This window comes from Castor canadensis, chromosome 8 (genome assembly GCF_047511655.1).
Source record: "Castor canadensis chromosome 8, mCasCan1.hap1v2, whole genome shotgun sequence".
NCBI lineage: Eukaryota > Metazoa > Chordata > Mammalia > Rodentia > Castoridae > Castor > Castor canadensis.
The window spans coordinates 48,715,286-48,742,140 of NC_133393.1; the positions used below are offsets into that span (position 1 = coordinate 48,715,286).

The window sequence follows — 26,855 nt, forward strand, 5'->3', positions numbered from 1 at the left end:
GCAATTTGAACTATATACACTCTAGTGAGAATGTACACTGATGCAACCAATTTGGAAAATAGTTGGGTAGTTCCTCCAATGGCTAAACATAAAGATAAAATGTGACAATTCAGTAATTCAACTCCTAGATACATGCCCAAGAGAAATGAAAAAAAAAGTCTACAGAAAAACTTACACACAAATAAATGTTCATAACATTATCCATAATAGCTGAAATACAGGAGCAGTACAAATGTCCATCCAATGATAGATAAAATATGGCATATCGATATAATGAAATAGTCATAAAAAAGAATAAAGTACAGACACATGCTACCTTGAGAGTGTTATGCTAAGTAAAAGGGGCCAGTCACAAGGGACTACATATTATATGACTTCTTATATATATAATGTCCAAACTGGCAAATCCATAGAGACAGAAAGGACTTTAGTGGTTACTGAGGGAAGGGGCATTGAGTAAAGAGGAGATGAGAGGGGTGATAGATAAGGGTTTCCAGGTTGGGGGGGGTGCAATGTTCCAAAATTGATTATTTGATGAATGCATAACTATGACTATACTAGAAACCACTGAATTATACACTTATCTAAAATCCTAGCTGTGTGACCTTGGGCAAAATATTTAACCTGTTTGAACCTCAGGTTCCACAAATGTTAAATGGGGAGATAATATAGGCTTGTAGACCAATACTTTGAAAGCACTGAGAACAGCATGTGGCACGAGATGCTCAGTGCATACTGAGTGTTACTCTCCCTGCTGTCTCCATATGGTTCCTGCAGGAGGACCACTTCCTCAGCAGCCAGAGACAGGATGGATACCCAGTGGAGGCTCATGAGACTTCCTGATTTTTCTTTTTGTTGGCTTTATCCTTTTCAATTTTTATGGTGCTCCTTACCAAGGCATTATCTTCAAAACGTCCTGTATGTGTGTGTGTGTGTGTAACTTAGTTAATTAGTTTTCTTTTTGGTTTTAGGTTACAAGAGTTATAAGAAGAAGACCAATAGTAGTCAGATGGACCAACTATTCCAGAAGGCCCCTGATTCCCCTATGCAGTAGCCACCAATGGCAAAAGTTATAAACCCCACAGATGACCCTCCCTAACCCCTTTACTTTGGTGGAGGCTTTGAAAGACTAGTTCAATCCAGAGGTAGCTGTGTGTTATTGTTAACTTTGATGGACCTGCCCACTTTAATTCTAACATGGTCATCTACCTTGGTCTTCACTCTTGTACCCCAACAATGGCCTCCTACATTAGCAAAGTGCTTTGCTCCTTTTCAGTAACAAAGGCTCTACATGAACCTAATCAGCAAAGCTATGATAAATATTTTATAAATGGCATTCTGAAAGAACAGAACAGTATACCATACACACACACACACAGCTCACATATGCTCTCAACACAGAACTGCACTACTTTCTCCCATTCAAGTTTGCTCCCCAAATACATTTTTTTTTTAATTTTATTTTGCTGTACCGTATGTATGAACTGCACAAGGCAATCAGCCAAGGAGGGATTTCAACATATGGACTAAATTTCATATGTTTTGGAAAATCCAACAGAGCAAGACAGCAATATGCTTTTCAGCTTTGCTCTAGGGGACTAACACTCAGCCGTCCATGTGGGCAAATCATCCTGGGCCATGCGGTCATAGGGTCACCCCATATCTGTAATGGCCTGTGCAACCATGCAAAGTTTCCTGTGGGCTGAGAGTGCAACTCAGGAGTAGAATGTTTGCCTAATATGCGTCAAGCTCTACCTGCTGGGTTTAATCTCCAAACAAACATACAGTCAACCAACCAGCCAACCAGCCAACCAGCCAACCAGCCAAACAACCAAACAAACAAAAGTTCCTGTGAAAGCTATCTTAGAACAGTGCTACCTAGAAAAATGGTCATTTATGGGCAAGACCTCCCTATGGACATGGGATTGGCAAGGCTATCAGTAATAATGAATTTCTGCAGGTGCATGCATTTGATAATGAAAAATAAATATGTTAAGTAAATTTATTTTTCTAAGTGTTGATGTCTCTAGACCTCCATTCAATTTGTAAGATGAGCAAGTATGTCCTACAAAGAATAAGCCAAAAATAAACTTTATTTTACTGCTATAACATCTATAATGTACACATTTTTATCAGTTGGCCAAATGAACAGTGTTCTTCTAATTCACTTGTATTCTCTCCATGGCTTCCTCTGTTTTGGTAATTGGAATAGAACTGTGTACTGTAATACTTTGCTCAGATATAATATTGGCATTAATATTTTATAACCAAAGTGCTAACACTTCTGGGTACACAGTGTATCCTCACCTATGCAATAATATAGCTTGCCTTCTACCCTTATTCATTAGAGACTAAGGTCAGGATAAGCCAGGGAACAGGTTATCTGTTATAACTTGGCCTTTTCTCTTATTTCCAGAATATTATTTGGGTAGAAGTGTCACAATGGTGATAGTGAAAGTTCTATAGGTACATTTTTTGGCTGCTCCATTTTAGGTCTAGGTGCAGGTATATAAAGGTTTTGGCATATACAGGTATTGCCTATACTTAGGCCATAGGCATAGTATAGGTACAGGAAAGTACATCTGAACATTGTTAGTGGCAGACACTTTAGTGCATGCCTTCCAGGGTGACCATCTGACCTCCACAGCTGTGGGGCAGTGAACAGCAAAGTGAGTGCTGGGACTCTTCCCAGGCCAGTCAAGCTGGTCAGCATTATAACGCAAGGACTCAAACAGGTAGGCAGTAAGCTGGAGGAGAGGCAGATACTATAGTGGAGAGACTGTGGCCTCTCCAGCTAGACATGATTTTTGTTTAAATCTTGGCTCTACTACTTTCTGGCTGAGTAAGTAGGGGCGTAAATTCAATTCCCAGAGTCCCAAGTGTCTCATGGGAGGAATGGTCCATATTTCAGAGCTGAGGAGATGGAAAGTCAACTGCAGGTGCTCAGTAGGGGCAACAGTGGTAGCAACAGATGAGGCAGCCATAGAGGCCCATGCTGGATTTCCAGCCCCCAGCCTCTCCCTCAGAAGACTGGGAGGCCAAGAAGTCTACAGGGTCTCTGAGGCACTAAGTACTCACCTCAAGGGATAGCTCAATCTTAAAACATGGGTTGGCCTGATTTGTTTTTGTAATTAAATAAATCAGTTTTTTCAAGTATAGAACTCTAGGGAGCCATTAACATCGCCTGCAATGTCAGGCATGCCTATCATGGTGAGAATGGGAAGAAGAGGGAAGGAAGGAAGAAGGAAAAGAGATGGCTACTTCAGATGGGCATGGTGGTACGCATGTGTAATCCCAGCTACTTAGGAGGCAGAGGTAGGAGGATCACCATTCAATGCTGGCTTAGGTAAAAGTTCAAGACCCTACCTGAAAAACTAAAAGCAAAAGGACTGGGGGTATGGCTCAGGAGGTACAGTGCTTGCCTAGCAAGTACAAGGCCTGGAGTTAAATAACCAGAGTGGGGGAGAAAAAGGGAAGAGGAGAGGAGAGGAGAGGAGAGAGAGAGAGAGAGAGAGAGAGAGAAAGAAAGAAAGAGAGAGCGAGAGCTACTTCAACTGTGCTGGAGATTTTGTTTCAGTGCCTTGTTAATACTTAAAACAACCTGGTTGGGGGGAGAAAAAAACCAATCTGGTGGATACTTAAAAACGTTTTTTAGTCTTTCTCATCTGTGTTTTAAATATGTTATTTAATTGTAAGTTTGTACAGTTACTTCTTAATAAAAATTTCATTTTAGAAGAGTTTTAGATTTACAGAATACTTGGAAAGATGGTCACCATATCCTTGCCCCCACGTGGTTTTCTCTATTATTAACATGTCACATCAGTTGGCAAATTTCTCACTAGTGAACCACATTTAATCAACACACTCATTTAACTAAAGTACATGCTTTGTTCAAATCTTATTCACTTTTCCCTAAGGTCCTTTTTTTTTGTTTGTTCCAGATCCCATTCAGGATGACTTCCAAAATAGGCATGCTTTCAAATTTCTAAGAAAGAAAATTTTTTTTTTAATCTAGGAATCTTAAACCAAAGGAAGGAAATTCTTCCAATGTGACTCCTAATCACTGCAAATCAGAAATACTGCAGAGGAATATCTGTTGTGCACAGGTGAGTCCCTCCACATAGAAGATAGTCCTGTAGTTTACAACACAGAAGCCCAGTTAATACCACCACTCTGTATCTTCTTTCACCCAGGTGTAGGGACAGTTGCAACTGGGGTGGAAAATCTTCCAAGGAGCACAATCCCCTTCCCCACTGCTCAAGACTCACTTGCTGGGCCTCCCCCCATCTCCCCTGCTGGGGTTTTCTCTCAGGATCTCTGGCCTAATGCTCAACTTCTGTTCCATTCCGCAGTTCACACCACCCACACCTGAGTGCCCAGCCAATGAAGAAAGCACTCAGAGAAGTGAAACTGTTCCTCCTCATAGAAGTACCCTAGGTAATGAAGCAACCATGAATGGCCATGTAATTCCTGACTTCTGACATGGAGTTTCTTCAAGAGTTGTCTACTTCTCAACCAATGAGGAAGTGCCCCCATTAAGGTAAGTGAAGGCTTGCGGCCTGGTGTTAGAGTTAGCTGATAGGCTTGTCTTTAAAAGCACAGGGCTGCTGGGGTACAGAGGACTGAGGGTGCTGTGCACTCAGCTTTAGCAGGATGTCTGCTTTGAGTTTGTGCAGAGGTTCTGTCCAGCTGGTAGCCACACATCTCTGTTGAATGAAATTGAGGTCCTTTCAATGACAAGGCTCCTCTTCACAACATGCCCTTCAGGATGATTGCCAGAGTCACAGTTGTAGATTCCCACTCCCAAAGGACCACAGGACAAACAGAAGCTCACTGAGCACTTAGTACCTAATTGACCACCCCCCACCCCAGTTGGCCCCGACCTTATACTATGACAAAGTGAAATTAGGCCAGAAACCATCACAACAAAAATCCATCCAATGCAGACGTAGATTTAGGCTCAAACCACAAGGAAATCTTGTGTTGTGGGCAAATCCAGGGGATGAAAGTTTCTCACAAAACTAAGATGCTATTTACTACAATGATTATTACCTTCAGGATAATGTATAAAAGCCTCTTCTATGTGGGTATTTTTACCACCATGCCAGACTGTTCATTGTTCTACAAGCATGCCATACACTCTTAAGCCTATTTTCATTTTACCCTAAACATCCTCCCTATGTGCTCCATGTGGAAACTCTCATTTATTCCCTTAGGCTCAATTCCCAGGTCGCCCTCCCTGTGAGGCACTCGTGATATCCCACAGCATTCATTACAGCAACATGGAGTTCACAGCCAAAGCCCCCCTTCTTTGGGCTCCCATGGCTGCACCCCAATTACCTGTTAAATGTCTGTCTTCTGGTTTTGAATGTGAGGTGCTTGGGTCAGGGGCTGTGTGCAATGCTTCTCTGGGCAACCCAGCCTAACAAGGGATATGGTAAGGACTCTGTGAGAGGTGTACTAGGGATAGACACACAAAAGGAAGGAAAAATAAGCTTCTCAGCATTAATAGGACATCACTTTGAGGCAGAGTGGAAAATGCTCTTTTGCATGCTCTTCCCTTCCTTGAGAGGAGGGAAGGTATTACTCATGGTCTACTCCCAGGGATGCTGATGTCTGCTAAAGGCCTGGACTACATCAAGAAGGCCCAGGTCCTAGCCTGGGCTTTCCCACCAAGTGTTGTGGGTGACTTTGAACAAGTCTGTGGTCCTGGGCTATAAGAGAAATTAAATTATCTCCAATCTCATTGTACCTATCTATGCCTCCCCTCAGGTCTTGTGGTTGTAAGTGGTGAGGTTCTCATTCCACTTCATTCTCAGATGTGTTTTTCAAATTCACATAATATGGGGATAATAGCTATTCCCCAGCTGGTAATGAAAAGGTGCTTTTATGAGTGACACCCGCATTATTAGCATGGCATGGGGTCGGCCCATGCTGCTAACTCCAGACAGGGACCTGCAGGAAACTACATGGACACATTCATTTCTTTCAGCAAATATGGCAACAAGGTGATGATATCCAGCAGGTCTCTAATAAAAGAGAATGGGAAAAAGGACACACGAAGGAACAAGAATAGGTAAGAACAAGCAAGGACTTACAGGTTCTGGACTGATTGTGCCTCAGTTAAAACAAAAACAAGGTATTTGGTTCATTAAGGCATGCTGGAGAAGCTGATCTGTAGCTGCTCAGGTTCTATTACAGCTTTGTTGACTGTGCCTCAGAAATAACGGGAGCTTCATAAATGGATGGGGAGACTGCTGCATTCAAGTCTCACGAAAGCTGTTTTGAAAAGCCCTTTGGTTGTTCCATCTAGTAATACTTGGTAAATCTAAGGCTGGAGACCTAGTGACAGAAGTCATAGGAGCTGCTGAATGTGTTTCTCTGCCTTAGGCAAGGAATGGCACAGAGAGTTAAAACATGGTCTGCCATTAGCAACTGGCTTGTTGTGGTTAGTAGCCAAAGGCCTCATTCAAAAGCAAGCTAAACATAGTCTTCATTATTGGAAATCAACAGTCTGTTCTGTGCTGGGCTTAATGTCATCCCTCCTTTGGTGACCATAAGGACTGGTGCAGGGTGAGTAGTACAGGCTGACAGCTAGGCCCAGTGATCCTTAAAAAGCCAGATCACAAAAGTGGGTTGGAAAGGGGACCTGAAGAAATGGGGATGGCACTGACCAGGTTTAATTCAAGAACCATCAATACTGGCTTAGGGTGTGGGAGGGTTATGATGGCAATCACTACACAGTCCCTGGCCTCAGAGAGCTGCCATCTAATCGAGGGAGGAAGAAAAACATGTCACTGCTGAACGATTATTAATTGGGAGAAATTGCAAAGTGTGATTGAGGTCTAGAAGAGGGATCAAGCCCAAAAGTCTGGGAAATAATGAGTGGCTTTGACAGTGTTCTCCAGACAGATGAACAAGAACTCAAAATGCAGAAATGAGAAGCTGGGGGACAGGTGTGAGCTCAAGTTTGAGATGTATGAAGGTTGTCCATACACCTTCATACAGGGAACATGCTGGATGGGTCAAGCAGAGACTATGTAAGAAGGAAAGCAGGAGGAAATAACTTTGAGAATAAGAGGGGATCACCACGGCCTCACACACTGATCCAAACCACCTGATTTAGTAGAGGGAATGGAGAAGCAATATGCATTTGTGCAGGGAGGTGTTAGTCTGCTCTCTAGGACAACTAGCTGAACAGCCATATTTAGAATGAATTAGAGGACATAAGCATGGGGAAAGTAGCTGCAGATCAAGGTAACAGTGGCTTAAAAAGGAGGCAGTAAGAACTTGTCCAAGGCTGACTGCCTAGGTAAAGGAGGAAAAGATGAAAGCAAGCAGTGCAGAATGGAATGGGAAGGTGATGGTAAGGTCTCATGCCTAGGTTAGAGAGAGAACCACATGGGCACAACGAGCCCCACTGTATCTATACCCAATCCAGGGTGCAGGTGGATTATCCAGGCCAGGGAAGATGGCTGGAGATGTGGGACCTGCAGTCAGAAAAGTTGGTTTCAGAAACACAGAGCTAGGAGCTGTCCTCATGGGTAAGGAGGAGGGAAGGAAAACCAGAGCAAGTGCACCAAGGAAGCCATGTTCAGTGGGCAGTAGAGAAGAGAAATAAGCACTGGGAGAGGCAGGGGAAACAGAAGAGTACCAGCAGAATGCCAGGCACTGACATCTACCAAGGAGGAGAATAACTACTGCTGGGCCCTACACATCCAAGTGACTCCTTGGCATGTGTGAAAAGGAGCAAGCAAGGAGAGCAGAAGTAGGTGGAGGAGATGTTCCCTAGTGGTTCAAGATGGAGGCCCTTGGAATTTCTTTTTTATCTTTTTTTTTTTTTGAGACAGGGTCTTACTATATAGCCCAGGCTGGCCTCGAACTCAATGATCCTCCTGCTTCAGCCTCCTGAATGCTGGAATTACAGTGCCACCACATCCAGCATTTCAATTTTAAAAAAGAGGAGGAAAATGTTTTCTGTTTTTTTTTTTTTTATCACTTTTCAGTTCCAGCTAAATCAGTTCACAAGGTCTTAGGCTAGACCAGCATTCTTGGCAGGCAAGGACCACTTGAAAGGCATTTGTCATACACATGAGCTAATATCTGGTGGTTTTAAAAAGTTGAGGCACAATGGATAACAAAAATGCATCCATTTGTAAAGTGACTATTACCTTGCATTGAGGTGACTATATTGGTGACCTTGCCTTGTGGCTCCTTCTGATTTCTATACTTACTTCAGGGTCAAGACATAGTAGCAGACCTTGGAGTCCCTGAGATGGAGCACATCATGGTTTTGCTATGCTGGGCAGACTCCCATTGTTAGAACCACTCCCTTGGGACTCTAAAAAGCTATTACCATCATTTGGCCCAAAGGCAAGTGTGTGGCAGCACGCTTGGTGAGACAGTGGTAGGCATGGGGATCAATACTCAGGTCATGGCAAGATTCCTCACTGGAAGCTACATCTGGAGTCAGTCAGATCTCAAGTTCATGGGCAGAGAATGTGTGAAAGGTGATCCATGTCTGACAGCACTGGGTGAATTCCTAATCTTTTCCACAATTGCCTTTGTTTCTTCATATGTGATAGTTGTGTTTGGATGTTGGTAGCAACTCTGACCTTGAATGTGTCTTGATTTTCTCTCAAATGAGCAAAGAGAAACATAGGGAAAGGTGCAAACTTTCAGAGGTCAAGCTGTATGCACTGCAGTTCAGTTGTTTGGCTTCTTTGGATGAAATTGTGTTATTCTTCCCTCAAAATTAAAAAGTGATTCTTTCCATGAGAAGTTCCAACTACTCAAAATGCTTAAGTAAATCCTCGAAATGGTGGAGAAGCTCTCTACCAGCATGGTCACTGTCCCAAGGAAATATTATCTCACCCCTCATTTCAGAACTCACGGGGGTTAATAAATATGATTTCGCTTCCATGAAACACAAGAACAGGCAATGCTAATGGACTGTTGGAAGTCAGAAAGTCATTTGTTGCCTGTGGGGTGGGAAAAGGGACTGACAAGAAATGGGCAGGAGGGAACTATCTGGAGTGGCAGAAGTATTTTTAACTTGTTTTGAATGGTGGCTAGCCAGGCATACACAACTGTTGGAATTCACAGAACTCAATTAGTAAGACTGGTGCATTTTATAATACAGAAGTTATATGTCAATAAAAATGAAAAGAACTAAAAAACAAAATTTCATGTGAGTATTGTTCCCTTCTGTAACCACAAGCCTTGATGTAGACTAGAGAAGTGTAGGACCCACTGCCCCTCTGCACAGGCACTGGATAGGTATGTCTCACTGTCCCACTTTCTTTTCAGCACCTGAGTGGGGCTGGGGAACATATGATCAACCTTTTTTTGCTGGTGTGTAGCCTTTTGTTCAAGAGGAGGAGGGGGTGGGGGGTATTCAAGAACTTGTTAACTAAGGTCTTAAAATCACAGAGAGGCTCTCTACTGGCATGGTCACTGCCCCACAGAAATATATCTGGCCCCTTTTTTCTGCTTATATAGTCCAACTGTTGGAAATGATTCTGTGTACTCCTTCCAACCTACAGCATACCTGGAAATAATGAAGACTTAAACGTTGGAGGTACTTAACAGCTTAGGTTTTGGGTATAAACGTAACAGGAGGCTATCGAGTAGCTCTCAGGATACTTACCCCACCTATGTGAAGAGGTATGCTTAGCTGCTTCAGCAGAGTGCAAAGCAGAGTGTCTACTAACACTCTACTGTTCAGAGTTGCTCTATATGCAGCTCATATTGTGTGGCCTCTGTGTATCACTTAGCAAAGAATTTTGCCAATAGCTTGCTCTGCTTTTTAGTTTCTTCAAAATGGCATTTCATGTTTTCATCTAATTTATTATTTGTGGTTTATTTTGTTGGACTGTAACTTGGGCCAACTTTTGCAACTACAAGTGATACTGCTACAGTTTTGTTCATTTCTCCACAATTAATGATAGCGTTTATTACTTTCGTACAAGTGCAGTATCAGTTCAATTTGTTCTAGGAAAACCCAATAGGTTTACAAAGAAGTCACTGTGTTTTGTGCTAATAATGACAGTAATTGTATCAATACAATAAATGTGCACATAGCATTCTATACACATTTAACTCATTTATCCTCACAACAACTCTGAGGGTGAGCTCTTTTATTATCTCCATTTACAGATGAGAAAATTGTTTAGCAGAATTCTATAACAATTACCAAGAGCTGGAACTGATGACTTCCCAGTGCAAATAAATTTAAGTTTTCAGATGTTTCTTATCACCCCTCTTATTTACATTTTTCTTTTTTGGCTGCTTTTGAAAAACAATCATGTTCACAAATTTACAACTTGGAATCACCTCAGAGGCCTGTTAACTACTACCACTTACATGTTGATTTGAGTGCTAAAATTTACATATTAGTTTCACTTTTTTGGAGTTCAATGAACTATTCTGAAAACCTGGTCCAATCACTGATGAAAAAGGTAAATTTAGCATATATAACTTATTAACATGTAAATAAAACAAAATGCATTTGCAGAGAATTATGCCTTTTTAATTAATGTTAGTTGAATGGTAACAAAGACAGCCATTGTAGTATAAGTGTAATATTTAATACTCTTTGTCTCATCACAATGGACTGAAAGTTTTTGTCCCTCCCTAAATTCATATGCTAAATCCTTAAACACCAAGGTGATAGTATTAGGAGGTATGGCCTTTGGGAGATGACTAGAACATGAATGGCATAGGGTCCTTATAAAAGAGACCCTAAAGAGATCCCTTGTCCTTTTGCCATTTTAAGTTACAGCAAAATGACAGCCATCAAAGAATTAGGAAGAAGGCTTTCACCAGACACAAAATCCTCTAATATCTTAACCTTGAATTTCCCAGTCTCCAGAACTATCAGAAATAAATTTCTGGGGCTGGGAATATGGCTTAAGTGGTAGAGCGCCTGCCTAGCAAGGTCCTGAGTTCAAACCCCTCTACCACCCCCCCCAAAAAAATGTTATTTAGAAGCTACCTAGTCCATGGCACTTTGACATAGCAGGCCCAACAGAGTAAGATACTCATCTTGAAAAGTCTGGTGAGTGTTAGCATGTCACTCTACCCACACCATGTGCAGGAAGGAGAGTACCACATTGTGCTTCTAAGATCCATCAAAGGGAGTGCCCAGGGCAAGAAGGGGGAAATGACAGAGGGCAAGGAAAGAGTTGGGCATCAGGCAGACTAGGAGACACAGGCCAGGAAGGCAACAGAGGTTTTCAGAGGCCCACACCTATGTGGCATTGGCTGAGGATGCAGCCCTCTGTGGGGAGCTCTGGAAGACTGGTGAACACCAGGGTCTGAAGCCTCGGGAGTTCTGGTGACAGGCCCTTGAGGCCAGTTTTACATGGGTACAGAAGAGGTGTCTACCTTTAAGGGACTCTCAGGCTTGGTTTGCACCAAGGTATGGCCCAGGTAGGACAACTGAAAAGCCTTTCCCAAATGGTCACCCAACTTGGTGTGGTTAAGGGAGAGTGAAGTCATGGGAAATAGACAAAACCAACTTTAGACAAAACCAAATTTAGACAAAGAGAGGAAGGTGACATTTCTTACACCAAGAGTGGTGGCAGAAAGTATAGCAGCTGTAAACTGAAAACACAATGGGAAAGTTCCATGAAATGCAACCAGTCTTCTGTTTTGCACTCCTCTAAAATTATCAAACTGCAGACAGATTCCTAGTGAGCCTCCCAGCGAACTCCAGGGGCCCATGAACTTTGTTTTATAAAATAATGTTTTGAATCTTAAGCAATAAAAGGGCAGGGACCTTTTAGCTCCTAACAGACAGTAAACATATATAAAAATGTGTGATGTTTGGCAATTGTGAAGTTTATAGCTTCAGAATCATAACGCAGATGAAAATCTCCCATCTCAGGGGCTGTCAGAAGTCTGTCATCCTTTGGAACCATTAACATAGACTCTACAGATGTGCTGGCTTTTGATAGCTACCTGAATTTTACTTATTAAGAATTTGAAGGAAAACACTTTGTTTCCATATGAAATTTTGCCTGAAATTTTCCTCTGAAGCAAGAAGAATGCAAAAACCCTGAAAAGCTGCTGTCTATAAAGTCAAACAGGTATAGATGGGAGTTCTGCCAACATCCCACTCTGTGAAACTTTCTAGTGCCCCCAAGGGATGACTGTGAAGTGAGTGACATTCAGAGGGGAAAAGAAGGGACAGGCGGCTCTTTGGTCCTCTCTGACCTGCTGATCCACTCCCAGGACACTGACCAGGACCCCTTCAACCTGGGCTTGTCATCCCTCAGTCCCAAATGTTTGAGACATGGAAGTCCAAGGAAACGCAAAGTAAATTCATCAACATTCTTAACTATAAAATCTAAGTAACCAGGATCCTCAGACAAGCTTTATGGTGTTGCTTTGCATCATTTTTAGGAGATGTCAGACTGAGCATTTTCAAATGAGTAAAACAAAACCTTCCCAAATATAGCTCAGGACAGTCTGATGGTGGTTGAGATCTATACTTTCTAAAATTTACTGCAAGAACCATCTACACTGCATTAAATTAGTGAATGACTTTTCCACCAAATTCTAGAAAAATTCATCATTATAGCCCATTAGAAAAGATTTCTATTATCAAGGACAGATTATAGCTATATTTTATCCACTCTACTTATTAAGGCAAAATGGACAGCATATCACTATACAAAGATAAGCAATAAGAATAGAAACACAGGATTTTCTGTGTTAGCTCTCATTAAAAAAAAAAAATCAGCCTAGTCAGAGTATACTACATGTCATAGAATACTCCAATTAACTGAGGCTGACCAAAAGAACTGTTATTACCTCTACAATCACTGCTTGCCCATAAAATTTATTTTAGCATTGAATAACAATACTACTAGAAATGGGATTGAATATCTATTTTGCCAACACAACACTCTGAAATAATACACTTTCTGTATTTCAGTTAAAAAGCATAAAGCAACTGCTAATAAGGAGAAAAATGCTAAAGTGCCTTTTACGTTGTTGTTATTCATTTGCTTACCCTTTATGAAACTTTAAAAAATGACCTACAGCATTGCCTTTCAAAGACCCTGCTTTTAGAAATTATATCAAAACTCAAGTTTAGGTGATGTTAAGAATAATGGTACAATAAAACAAAAACCAGAGAAGCGTTAGGCTAGGTTAAAAAAAAATAGCCAACATAAATTTCAAAAAGGCAGAAAAACACATACATACATAAACTGCTCCAATTTTGTATCTGACAAGTCATCATCTACTTTCTACCTACATTATTGCTCCAAGGTCTATTTTAATATTTACTGCACATGTTAATGAAGACAAGCAATGAAGAAAACCACAACTCAGCCAGACCCTTGAGTACCCCACTAAGGCACAAGAATAAAACATTCTAAGAATTTCAATCAGACTTTTTATTACTGACATTGTCTTAGAGTTGACATTCCCCACTCTTAATTAATTTCCTTCTAAGAACAATTTCCCCTTTATCTCTATTGTTCTTTGGGGATAAAGAACAACAAAAGGATGGCTGGCCCTGAAACTATGGACCCTTGATATTGCGCACTGAGACACTGTAAGATGGAGCCTGCTACCTGCCTTTGACCTTTCATTAGAATCCTCCATTCTTTAGCACTCAAAGCTGTGTGTGTGTGTGTGATATCCTGTTCCCAGTAAGAGCCCAGCACAGAGATTCCGGCACAGCTTCACTGGCACTCATGCTGACATGACACGACTCCTGATCTACACACTTATGCAGTGGCATGTACCCCACAGACCTCTAGGCTGTACAAAGGCAAGGTGCAGTGGCAGCACGAGAGAGATGACTTATGGGGCTCAGGTGCACACCAGTAATACCAGGTTTCTACATGTTTGACCAACAGTCTTTGCAGACAGAGGCACATGTGGGGCTCTAACTCTCTGAGGGCTGCCAGAGGCAGAGCCTGGGTAATCTCAAAGAGTTAGTTGATCTGTGCCTCCCAGTGCTGGCGCCTGCAGTGACAAACTGGCAGGCCATTTGTCTGCTACAGCCCACCAAATCCCATGGATCCTTCTGGGCCCTTTGCAGTAAGTCCTTCATACCTTGAATCTTATTTAATGTTCACATGAAAAAGCAACTGCTACTGCTGTGCTTATAAACATCTTGTAGAAAATTAACAGCTTGTGTGAGTGAAAACATTAAGGTAAGTATTTATCCTTTTTGAAGTCATTTGGGAAATGAAATACTATCCACAGGAGTGAAGTTCTAGGACAATAGGTGCTGTGGTGACAAACAAGTCCTCTCCAGAAAGATGGGGGCCTGCATGTGAACTGGCCCAGCTTGGGTGTGGCAACCACATGCCTACAAGAAAGGGGCTAAATAGGTCAAGAGTCTTCACGTCTGTCCCCAATTCAAGTGTCTGTTAACTATGTCACTGGCTGCAAGGTGAGTTGATACAGTGAGAGTAACTAAAAGTAGATGACCAGTGCATCACTATACATAAAGGCCTCTCAAAGTCAGCTACACAAAGCCAAGCACATTCTTCCATTTACCAGCCACATTTTAATATTCAATAAAGAATAAAACAGAAAAGGAACCATCTTGGTACAAGGTCTTGCTCCAGATTTGAGGACTGGGTAGTAGCACCTTTTCAGCTTTCCAGGTAATTCAAAGTGTGGCCACATTTGAGCACCAATGCTGTGGATATGTGCTATTCAAACTCTAATGTGCATGCCCATCTCCTGGGTGACTTTTAAGGTACAGACCACGATTCAGAAGGTCTGGGTGGCTGCATTTCATCAGGTTCCAGGATACATGTATGAGCTTGAGCAGAAAAACTACAAATAGTTGGAAACCTCCAACAATTTCTGTGTGAAGGAGTAGTGTAAGCAAAGCTAGCATTCAAAATATCAGTCAAGCATCCCTTAGCATGAGTAGACTTGAAGGGAAGGAATGAGGCAGGAGAAGGAAGCTAATTAGAAAGCAGGATTACAGTAGCCTGTAATGATCCCTGAGAAGTAACACTGTCATATTCAATGCTACCCTGTAAGGGGCTATTGCTATGGGGTGGCCTGGTAAGAGGCCCTATGAGGGTCCAAAGGACCCTATAACAGTAGTTGACTTTGTTCTGTGGCCCCTCCCAGCAATCTGAGTTATCACACAGCACAAGGCACATATGTCAGTGCTGATGATTTCTATGGTCCTTGCTGAAAAGACCTGTTACTTCCCCGTATCACTTCTCTTTTCAGGCACACAGGGCATTGCTTGTGCTCTCAACACCCCTACCACCTTGCAATTAGGCAGCCCTCTGATTGCTTTTGACCAGGGTAGTGTGGCCTCCTCTGCCACAAAAAGAATAGAGCCTCCATAGCCTAGCCTGCTATGTAATACGGTGAGGAGGGCCCCAGCCACAGGGTACCTAGTGAGCCTAGTGAGAAACAAACTTGTTGGGTTAATCATGGAGCGCTTCAGGTTATTTGCCACTGCAACATAATCCTGGCTGGTCCTTACTGATCTGCTCATCAGGTGGGTCTGCAACCCATAGGCTGGTCCCAGGAACCTGGCAGATGTGATTTGAGGTCCCTAAGGCCAAATTTCATTTAAACAGGGGTGTGTGTATGGGAGGGTGCTGTTTAAAGATTCAGACACTAATAACTCCCCTGACCCCCAGGTCCTAGGGACAGTTGGCAAGGGCAGAGTTTCCACTCCTGAGTTAGGAAGACACTCCAAAGCTAATGTTTCCAGCATATTTGTCTTTCTTCTCTGGTCACCCTGGATCAGGGCTGGTGAAAATCATGACTGTTATACTACTGCTGGACTTTTGATTCTGCTCTTCTGCAAGCCAGTCTCTGTGTTCCACATCTAGACTTCGAACTAAGGAGCATGGCATGAATCTGTTAAGAAAATTCAAGTAATATCAGATGATTTTTTAATTAAAAAAAATAAGTGTTGCTTTTAAGTTGAGGATTTAGCTTGATATTCTTTTCAGACCTCTCACTTCGCATCAAACCAAAGACAGTTCAGAGGGCTCTAATGCCATTCCACTAAACTTCACCCTGAAATTAGATATTTGAAGTTTGCAAATGAATGTAAAGCAGATTCTGTGTGAACACAGTATTAAAATAATGACCTGAAACCACTTCAAAGATCTTCAATTCTAGTCTTATCTCATGACTTGTCTTTGTTGAAAGTCATACCCATTTCTCTAGTGAATAATGAACAATGCTCTAGGAAAGTATTCTTCATGCATTCCGCAGTATCAGGAAGTAGAAAGGATACTGCTTTTAATACTTGATATTTTTAAATAGAATTAACAAACTGGACCCACATTTCTCATTCTTAACATGTGAAGGAGTTAGAAGTCTTTTTGTTTTTTGAGACAGGGTCTTGCTAAGTAGCCCAGGCTGGCCTCAAATTTGCTGATCCTCTTGCCTCAGCTTCCTGAGAGCTGGTATTATAGGTGTGTACCCCCATGCCCACAGGCTTTGAGGGCTTTTCTTCAAACACCACCCCTCCGAGTTAAGAATGGAACCCAGGGCCTTACACATACTAGGTGAGCACTCTACCACAGAGGTACATTCCCAGCTTAGAATTGTTTTCATCTCCCTAGTTTTATGTAGTGCTGGTTTATAATTCCCCTCAGTAGGGGGTGTGACTCTATCTTGCCTAGAAATCTGAGTACCTTTCAAAGAATGGCTTAAATTACTCTCTCAGAATGCCCAATTCTCCATTCATCAGTTCTTTTTTCTCATATGACTTGTGTGAGTCAGCTTTGTGTCAAATGCCTGAGAAAAGCAACTTGAAGGTAGGATTTATTCTACTCATGTCACAGTTTCAGGCAGTTCAGTCCATGGTCACTTGGCCCTGTGTAGTTGGGGCAAGGACATCAGGGTGGTGGGAGTGTGTGGAGGAAGAGGCTGTTCACCTCCAGACAGAAAAGAGAGAGAGAGAGAGAAACACACACACACACACACAGAGCTCCAAAAGATCACCTGCAGTGATCTAGTTACTCCAGCAAGGCCCCATCTCTTAAAGTTTCCCAAATCTCCCAAAATAGTGTCACCAGCTGGAACCAGCCTTTCAGTACATGAGCCTTTTGGAGAGACACTTGTATCCAAACAATAATGTAAGTCAATTCAGAATTCATTCTAATATTTAGCCATTAATTTTTCTCATTGCTTAGATACAATCTTATAATTGCTATGTGTCTAATTTTGCAGTCATTAGAAAGAAAGCGCATGTGAACTTATTGGTATTTCCAATGATTTGGTATTTCTTTGATAATGAATGGTAAATAGAAAAAATCAGGGATTAACAAACACAGAATAAGACAAGATCTCAGAAAGTGTCTTTTAAAAAAAAACTTATTCTTTCCTAGTTCTGCTAAGTGAAATGTCATCTATCCAGAGACTTACTCCCAGGAGATTTTAGTTGGTTTTGTCAAAATATTTAAATTTTTATTATTTATTAAGCTGTTGATATCTGTTCTCTCTGGCTGAATGCGTTCTTCATCATGGAATGATCCATTTATTTAGGAAGCTTCCTGAATATAGTCCTAATAAATAATATCTTCCATACTAGATTTTTAATAATTAGTGTTTTATAATAAAAATGTGTTATAGTAAAAATTTTAAATTGTGTGAAGATGAGCTGAAAAGTGGAAGATACCCTCCCCAATTTCAGTTCTTACTTGCAGAGATAATTATTAACAATTGCCTTTGTATCTTTTTAGATATATCCTATGCACAAAAAGTTTGTTTCCACAAAGACAAAATAGGACAATAATCTAGAGTGTTCTGTAACTTGATCCTTTCAACACATGTGTACTCTTTACTTATTGGTGTATAAAACATTCATAACTGCTAGCATCCCAAGGAACAGACAGCAGTCAGCACCCCTTCCCGTGAGTAGTTTTTGCCATTGCATGTGCACTGTGATGAATAAGCCAGCACATACATCTCTGAATATCTATGTTAAGTATCTGTGGGATACATAAATTCTGGATAAAAGAGTACATGTATCTTCAATTTTGATATATATTGCAAACTGCTTTCCACAAATCTGTACTGATGATGACAAAGAAGGAAAGCACTTGCTACCCCTACATTTAATGGCACTTAGGAGTCATTCCTCAGTATTTATTGGGGATTAGTTCCAAGACCTCCACAGATAGCAGAATTAACAGATGTTCAAGTTACTTCTATAAAATGGTGTTATATATGCACAGCACCCATGGATAGCCTTCTATATACTTTAAATCATCTCTAGATGACTTATATCTAATCCAGTGCAAATGCTACATAAATAGTTGTTATACTTCATTGTTTAGGGAATAACAAGAAGAAAAAAGGTTTGTGCATGTTTAGTACAGATATAATGTTTTTCTCAGATATTTTTAATCTGTGGTGGTTGAGTTCAGTTTTGGAATTCACAGATATGGAGTGACAGGTGCACTACCAACCATTTAAGGCCTTACCAATGCAACAGTTGGAAAAGTATAATTTGTGGCTATCTAACTGTGTTTGTTCAGTCATACCTGAGACTGACTACCCTCTCCTACGTTCACTAGCTCTCTGTATTTCACACTCCCACCAGCTGACAGGAGTTCTTTGAAAAAAAAAAATTAGCCTTTTATCACAGCCTGGTAATACTCCCTCCCCACTCTACTAGTTTGGCATACAACCTTGATGCAATTTTTTGGCATGTTTTGTTGAGCAGAAGCCTTAACTTTTTATGTGGTTAAATCCATCACTTTTCCATTATAGCTTCTTAGTTTCCTACCAGGATTATTACTCTGAGAAAGGAAGAACTACTTCTAATTTAATCTCTATCAACAGCATAGAGAAGTTGAAGAGGCTGGCCATATTACCTACATGCAGGTGACCTTCCACAAGTCACTCATCCTCCCACAACTTCAATTTCCTCATCTGTAAAACTGTGGTAATAATAGCTACCCTAAAGGTTATCACCAAGACCAAATAAAACCATGTAGTTAGGACTTGGCACACCACACATAGGAAGCATGCAGTATGGTGGCTTTCTTCCATAGACTCTAAATGCCATCATCACTTACCATGCAGTCATGAGGGCTGGGCCTGTGGTGAGCTCGCAGCTCTTGGAGGGTGGAGGTAACAGCAGCTTATCACTGTCAGTGCCCAGCTTACAGTGCTGCTGCCACAGCTTAAGCTGAGCAGCTTCCCTTGAAGGAGGAGTACATCCTAACACAAGTCTGCAGCCCTTCTTTGGGATCTAAGAGATGTTTTGATCATTTGGGCATCTGAGCTTGCTCAGAGTAGATGCCAGGGAAGGCCACAGGAGCACATGGCTCTTGGGAGTGTAGTGTCTTTACCTTAACTTTCACAAGAATTAAAAGAAGGAATTGTTCAAAGTAATTGCAAAAAATGGGACTGAAAGAAGATGTAAAATATAAAACTTAACATAGCGTTTCACAAAGGAGCTCTCCTCGGTTAATCGAGAACTCGTAAGTACTACACATTGGCAAGGCCGTTAGAAAATGGAGAAAAATGTACACATACACACTTGACTCAAGGAATATGCTGAATATTTACACTCAGTCACTTACCTGATTTTATTTACCATGGCCAAACAGATCAAGAGAATGAAAAATAAAATTCCTTCAAAGAACTATTATTTTAAAAAGTCCTACATTAACAATGTAGTCAAAGTTGAAACAATTTTTATCTGAAGGGATCTACTTTTTCCATAAATTCTCATCACTGTAATATCCCTATTAAGTCAGAAAAAAAGCCAGCCTAGATGTAAGGTGCTATGATATAATTGACTCACATTGGCAGTAGCTTTTTTAGTTACATTTCAATTTCCAAGCAGCTAGAAAACACTGGTTTGATTACACAGTGTTAACTTAGTGTCCAGGTGTATTGTTCAGGTACCATTGACCTTAGCTACTGGGAGAGCTATAGAATCAGCCACTACCTGCACACATTTTCAGGTATGCTTTAGCCACAGTACCCAGCCTACTATCTCCTACAGCACAGCAGTACAATCTCTTTCTGGGATATGGTGGCCACAGTATTCCACCCTACCTGACTCTCTTTCAATGGGACTTTGACAATCTTGCCTTTGAGAGGCACAGGCTGCGTCCTTTCTTCTGGAAAATAAGTGGTCTTAATGATTGTTCCCACAAATAGAGGACAATACAAGTGCTGCTACATGACATTCAAGGCTTGGTGACAAAAACAGTAATAAATTCCCTCACTCTTGAAGCCATCAACCACATATAAAGAGTTCTAACAATCTAGATGCCACTGTAAGGAGAAGTTCGGGCCACCTGGAAAGGTCATGGGTTATCCAGCCCAAGTCCCAGAGAGTGCCAAGAGATGGTGTCCATTGCTGGCCATATGAGAAACATTCCTTAGTGTAGCCCAGCCACCCAGTCACTCCCAGGCTGAGGTTCCCCACACAAGACCCTGCATCACAGAATGGAAGCAAGGATACACGAGCACAGTAAAATCAGCACTTGACATTTCAAGTTTGAGGGTGGTTTGCTACACAACAGATAACTAGATTTTTACTGTAAATTTTTTTCAAAACTGGGTACTGTGTGACTGCTGGGGATGGATGACTCCCCAAAACACTGCAAAATGTCCTCAGGAACAGCATGAGCACATTAGCCACCTTGTTCATTAATATCCTGCTCAACAGCAACACTGGGAAGCAGGACTTCCTTGCTCCCTCCCTCCATAACAGCTAAGCAGTAGATTCACTGAAATCAGAGGTTGCTCCAGGGTCAAAGGCAGGTCTGCAGAGGGTTTCCCAAAAGAGGAGGAAATATTTAGATCAAAAAGCCCCTTGCAAGGGGCTTTTCAGATGCCACATTTCTGTCTTTGGTAGGTTTCAGCTGAAATTTGACAGTTATCTTTTAAGTTTAAAATCATTTTTCCCAAGACGGTTAAAGAGGAATACTAGATTGGGTTTGCTGTGTGTAAAAGTAAATGAATGCAGTGGTACTGTGTCAAAGAGCACAAAAAACTTGTTAACATTTATTTTTTGAAACAGATGAAAGACAAATTCTTTCACAGGGTCTAACATGAACATATTGGGGAAGGGGAATATGGCATTGATTAACTCGAGTCTATAAGGATCCTTGTTTTTGATGGCAGAAAAGGGAGGAGAATAAAGGGTTTGGATTACTCTGTAAGGCTTGGGTGGGGTGGCAGCAATCTGGCAGGCCTGGTGACAGTTCTACTGACAGGTTCTTATGACAGGTATTAAACATTGGGACCAACATACAAGGACAAAACACATATACCACATGTTCATATGACATAAAATCAATATATGAATATTCGTGGTGTATTAAAAAAAGATATATTTCACGCTACAATCTATCATGGTGTTACCATTTCTAACCATTAAGCAATAGCACATTTTAAAGCTCATTTGCTTCTGCTTGCATATTTTATTTTAAAGTTTTCAAGAGTCCCATTATGACGGGCCTGGCACGTTGGTTCATCCCTATAATCACTGACGATGGGGAGAGGTTGGGCATAGCGAGGAGAGCAGCTCAAGGCCAACTCAGGAAAAAATTAGTGAGACCCTCCGCCATCTTAACAAATAAGCTGGGTGTGATGGCATACACCTATAAATTCAGCTATGCAGGAGGTTAAGAGGATCACAGTTTGAGGCAACTCCATGCAAAAAGTGTAAGTCCCTATCTGAAAAATAACTAAAGCAAAAAAAGGACTGAGGGCATGGCTCAAGTGGTAGAGTGCCTGCCTAGCAAGCACCAGTCCCTGAGTTCAAACCCCAATACTTGGAAAGAAAAAAAGGAAGGAAAGAATCCCATTACTAAGTCAATTCTGAATTCAGAGCCTAACCCGGTGAATACTTTGTCAATAGTTTTTGAAGGACAGAAAGGGAAACCTGAGCCAAGGGAGTGTGTGGCTGCCAAATGGTACACAGAGGATGAGTTGCTACATTCAAAGTTGAGACTGAGACCAATTTTAAACAGCCCAAGAAGGTCATGGAAGCATCAATGACACTGAACCTTCGTGACTCTGGCAGACACCAATTGACAGCCCACTGTGTCCCAGGTGCTGAGCAAGGAGTGGGGATGGGGAAGGGGGGAAGCAGAGACCAATGTCATAGGCTACTTGTCTCCTTGGTGGGCTTCCCAGCCCAGAAGTCACTCACATAGGAGTCCCATGGCCCTGTGGGAATTGTTTCCTAAATATTTACAATCTAAACACAAGGCTTTAAAAATGATAGTCTCCTTTCTTGCTTAGGTAAGGAGCGTTTTCTCTCCTTGAGACAGGGTAGTTATTGTTAGGCCTAGACCTGAATAGGGAGTCACTCAAAATGAGTATCTTCCAGCTCTGAGCTGACACCCAAAGTGCCAGTCTGGGCACCAGTTTGAGAGAGGGTATGGCCTGTCCCACCCACCCAGGCTCCACCTCCTGCTCCCACAGCCAAAGCCAAATCTACAAGTAGAACCTGAAATGCCTCCTTGGCTCAGAGTAACCAGCTTATACTGCGCCCCAAACCAGACTCATCCTACTCTGTGGCCAAATAGGCCAGGCTCCTAAACATGTCACTTGTCATACCACAGCCATAAAATAGTATCATTCACCTCTGTAATAGAGCTGCTCCCACTGAAACAGTGGCCTGGAGGGTACTGCAAGAGGCTTCCCTCTGGCAGGCTGGGCTGGAAGCACTGCACAGAGCAGGCTTGAGGCTAGCCATTGAGTGAGTACAACTCTGTTCATTACTCAGTCTGGGCAAAAAAGAGAAGGGGTTCTCAGGAAACCAAGGGGGAATCTCAAGTCTTGTACCTGACTCCCCAGGCGATGATATTTACAAGAGGGAGAAACCCTCCTCAGGAATAAACTACTGATTAGTTTGTTCCCAAATGAGGTTCTTTGTTTCCTTCCTGGGGAACAGTACAGTGTTTCAGCCTATACATGACCACCCCATGCCCCAGTGCCCCAGATGAACTAATGCCCAGCTGGAGCTGCTAAGAACAGTGTTTGGGGTCAAGAGTTCTGAGTTTCTTCATATAGAAAAAGAAATCACAAGAAGAAACTGTTCTCTGGCTTCACTTAATTTTTTAAAGACTGGTATAGGGAAAGACTTAGGTATTTTCCCTTAGTTACTGAACTTACAATTTGGATGACTTCAGTTAAAATAGAAAGCCTGGTATGGGCTTTTAATCCCAGCACTTAGGAGGCTGAGGATTGTGAATTTGAGGATAGCATGGGCTACTTCGCAGAGAGACCCTTCCTCAAAAAACAAAACAAGAAAAAAACAAAAGTTTCGATAGGGTGCTGGGAGTGTCAGCCACTCATCTTTGATACCTTCACAGAGAATACAATTAGACTCCTGCTAGCAAAAAAACATCTGATGGCTTAGATCAGATCACTAAATTGACCTTTCAAAATCCATCCTGCCTCTTCTCTAATGTATGGGATGTCTAGGATTATCTAGAGTAAAGAAAGAAGTTTGCTGGCTGTAGTCTGAGCTGTGCTGGGAGAGGTAATGAAAGTTCTGGTTGTGACTTCTTTATATGGTGGCTTCCCCTACAGCAAGGTGAAGACAGGCACAGCATTTGCTTACACAAAAGGGGTGATCATGAGGAAGATCACAGCAGAGAAACCCCCACAGTTGTAAGGTTCTGGATATGGAAGACTGTCCAGAACACCACTGGTTTCATTCCTGGAGGACATCTTTCTCCTTGGCTTTGCATGCTGGTGCACAGTACTTGGCAGGCAAAGGGTGGTGGCAGCTCTTGGCCAGGTGCCAGGGCAAACTGTAGATGGTAGAATGTAATAGAGTTGTAAATTAGGGTGATCCTTTGAGGATGTGGGTCATGATTCTAAACACAAGAATGCAGGTAGCAATGATGACACCATTAGGTAACTGGATTCAACTCTAGGTCACAGAGCTAAAGACAGGCAAACAGACACACAGAAAGCTTCATGGAAAAGTGAAGTGAGGTGGCCTCCATCAAACTGCTCTGTGTGGCAGGGGTGCACTTGTGTGGCTGGATCCTAAGCACACATCTCTCTGCTAGCTAAACAAGCCTTGTTTCTGCCCTGAAGACACAGCCAGGGAATTTGGGACGGTAGCAGTGGCTTCCAGACTGAGTTAGCACATCAGGGTCAGACTAGGCAACTGTTCACCAAGAAATAATAAAACTCACTCCTTCTCTACTCCTTTGGTCCTCAGGCAAACCCAGCACCTCTTCTTTCCTGGCTCTTCCTCACCACCCCCATCAGCATGTCCTGTGTATCCTGCCTATAGAACAGACTGACTAATTTCTCTGCTCACTCTGAAGACCAGCCATCTTCACCTCTTACCTGTGCTGCTGAGAAGCCTGCAATTGGCCCCCACCTCCCATCTCTGCAGCCCATTCTCGATTGCCAGATCACATTCCAAAAGTAAATCTGCCCACGCTGCCACTTACAGCACACCTCCCCTGCCTTGGCCTGCAGAGCCCTGCACTTTCCAGCTCATGCCCTCATCTCTCAACTTACTTGTCCATACCTCAGTGGCTTTGTGTACACTGTTCCTGCTTCCTCCCCAGGCTTCATGGCTTGCTCCCCCCTGCCCTGGCTTGCTCAGAGGAATCTACTTAAAATAAGCTACTGCTTATTTCCACTCCTTTCCTTTCCTTTTCTTCACTGCAGTTGTCTCTACTTGAAACTGAACCATAAATGAACTTCATTTCTTACTTAGTGCCCATCTTCCCCAATATCCTAGAAGCTCCATGAGGAGACAGCCTTGCCATCCTAGTCCACAGCAGGCTCAGCATCTGTCAAGTGCATGGATGAGAGGATAACATGTAAGGCCAGGGGCAGAAAAACCACATCTGGCTCACTGAGAACTGTAAGTCACACTGGGGTCCTGTCCATATTCTACACAAATCCACTTGCCAAAAAATGTATTATATACTCCTTTTAGGTACAGCAATTTTGCCCTTAGAAATATCTTTTTTTTTTGTGGTGCTTGGATTTGAACTCAGGACCTCCACTTGAGGTATGCCCCCAACACTTTTTATTTATTTATTTATTTATTTATTTATTTATTTATTTATTTATTTGGTGGTATAGCAGTTTGAACTCAGGGCCTTGTGTTTGATAGGCAGGTGCTCTGCCACTTGAGCCATGCCCTCAGCCCTTCTCAGTTTGGTTATTTTTGAGATAGGGTCTCACTTTATCCCCAGACTGGCCTGGACTTCCATCCTGCTATTTGTGCTTTGCTTCATAGGTAGCATGACAGTCAAGCACACTACGCCCAGCCATTGGTTGAGACAGGGTTTTGAGAACTTTTTGCCTGGGCTGGCCCAGATTTGCACTTCCCAAGTAGCTAGGATTACAGGATTTAGCCACCATGCCCATCTTACTTTAGCTATTTTTCATTAGAGTCTTGTGCTTTTTGCCCATGCCAGCCTCAAACAATCCTCCTACTCTGCCACCCACATATCTGAGATTACACATATGTACCACCACATCTAGCTTGTTTTTATTAAGAGTCTCATTAATTATTTTGCCTGGGCTGGCCTCAAACACTGATCCTCCCAACTCTGCCTCTGTGTAGCTAGGTTTACAGGTGTGAACCACTGCATTCAGCTTAGAAACATCTTTGAAATTGAATTCTAAATTAGCCTTGATGGATCATGCCTATAATCTCAGCACTTGGGAGGTTGAGGCTGGAGGACCTTGAGATCAAGGTCAGCCTGGGCTATATGTGAGTCCCTGTCTCAAAAACAAAACAAAAATGAAACAACCCAAACAACTAAACAAACAAGAAAAGATAACGAATCCTACCACCCCTACCTTACACTTGTTTATACTTTAACATATTAAAAAGTCATACTAGAATATCCACGGTCTATCATAAGGTGAGCATTCAATGTTTATTGCTGAATTCAAACAATTTTTCATCTGCCATCAAATTATTTTCATTTTCTATGCTTCCTCTATTTCCTTTCAATACAAATGTGTACTTTCACACTGCTATTACCATATTAGTGTGTTTCCTGGTTTTCCTTTGGAACACTTTTTGATACTTGCAACCTAGTCCCTGCCATTTTTAATGACCATGTTATATTCCATCAATGTGTTATATTGTGAATTACTCAAGCATTCTTCTTTTGGGGCCTTTGATTCCCTCAAAGTAACACTGCTGCATAAATTGAGGTGTATGGTAGTATGGGAAGTCTCCTTTCAACAGAACCGAAGTTACATTCTGACCAGAGCTGACTAAAACTGCACATGGTCTGCAATGAGCAGTCCTAATTCCAACTCTTTATCATGTTAGTTTATTAGACCAAACCATAGGCTGCTATCAGAAAGCTCTAAATCACTTTACAAATTATTTATGAAAGAATGACTTCAACTACTGACCCAGTGTGTCCCAGCCTCAGGACAAGGCACTGATGGGGGGACGAAGGGGAAAGGTGAAAGTGGCAGCTGGAAGGAAGCTGGGGAAACTTTAACAAGGGCTGGCCAGTGCCTGTTTTCTTCCTCCAGTCACGGGAGAAAGCCTCCAGCAGTGTGTAAGCTGATGGTTTTCCCTGTCCAGTGCTGTGAAGGTGATTTACATGCTGCTGGAAGAGAGTGAACCTTTCTTCATTTTCCTTTTTTAAGCACCTTTTCCTCCTTATACAAATGAACTACTCCTGGAACATAACTTAGGACATATGGGAAAGTATAACAAAAGCAAAAGCCACCTGTAGGCCTGTGAGCCAGGGATGGCCACGGTGAAAACTACATTTGCCATCTGGCTCTCCGTTGTGGACACGCCCATCAATATTCCTAATTGAGACTAGAACATACACTCTTTTCCACCCTCTAAACCTGCTGTTATAGTGCGACCCTTTTAAGATGTTTTAAATATCAGC

The 26,855-nt window shown here is 42.0% G+C and overlaps 1 protein-coding gene across 9 annotated transcripts in view; it reads right to left on the bottom strand.

Annotated features, from left to right (window-relative positions):
• Fars2 (phenylalanyl-tRNA synthetase 2, mitochondrial) overlaps positions 1–26,855 on the bottom strand; it is a 509,857-nt gene that overhangs the window by 86,837 nt on the left and 396,165 nt on the right. For 2 of the 9 annotated variants that reach the window (XM_074082969.1, XM_074082968.1), the window contains one exon: positions 1–26,855. This exon is cut by the window's left edge and continues 19,193 nt beyond it; it is cut by the window's right edge. The exons of the other annotated variants lie outside the window; for them this stretch is intronic. The gene's annotated coding sequence lies outside the window, so the exon portion shown is untranslated. 9 annotated transcript variants of the gene reach the window in all.